Genomic DNA, 418 nt, shown 5'->3' on the forward strand with positions numbered 1-418 from the left:
ATACCGGGCCGTATTGGGTTGCATGGGGCTGCACTGGGCAATACAGGGTTCTACTGAGCTCTGCTGGGTTGTTCGGGGCTGTACTGGGCTATATAGGGCTGTACTGGGCCATAAGGGCTGTACCAAGCTGTACTGGGTTTTACGGGGCTGCACTGGGCTATACAGAGCTGTACTGAGTTCTGTGGGGTTGTACCGGGCCATACTGGGTTGTACCGAGCTGTACTGGGTTGTACGGGGCCATACTGGGCTATGCAGGGCTGTACTGAGCTGTACTGGGTTGTACAGTGTCATACTGAGCTATATAGGGCTGTACTGGGTTGTACGGTGCCATACTGAGCTATATAGGTCTGTACTGAGCTGTACTGGGTTGTACAGTGTCATACTGAGCTATATAGGGCTGTACTGGGTTGTACGGGGC

Source organism: Mesitornis unicolor, unplaced genomic scaffold (assembly GCF_000695765.1).
Source record: "Mesitornis unicolor isolate BGI_N332 unplaced genomic scaffold, ASM69576v1 scaffold34613, whole genome shotgun sequence".
Lineage (NCBI taxonomy): Eukaryota > Metazoa > Chordata > Aves > Mesitornithiformes > Mesitornithidae > Mesitornis > Mesitornis unicolor.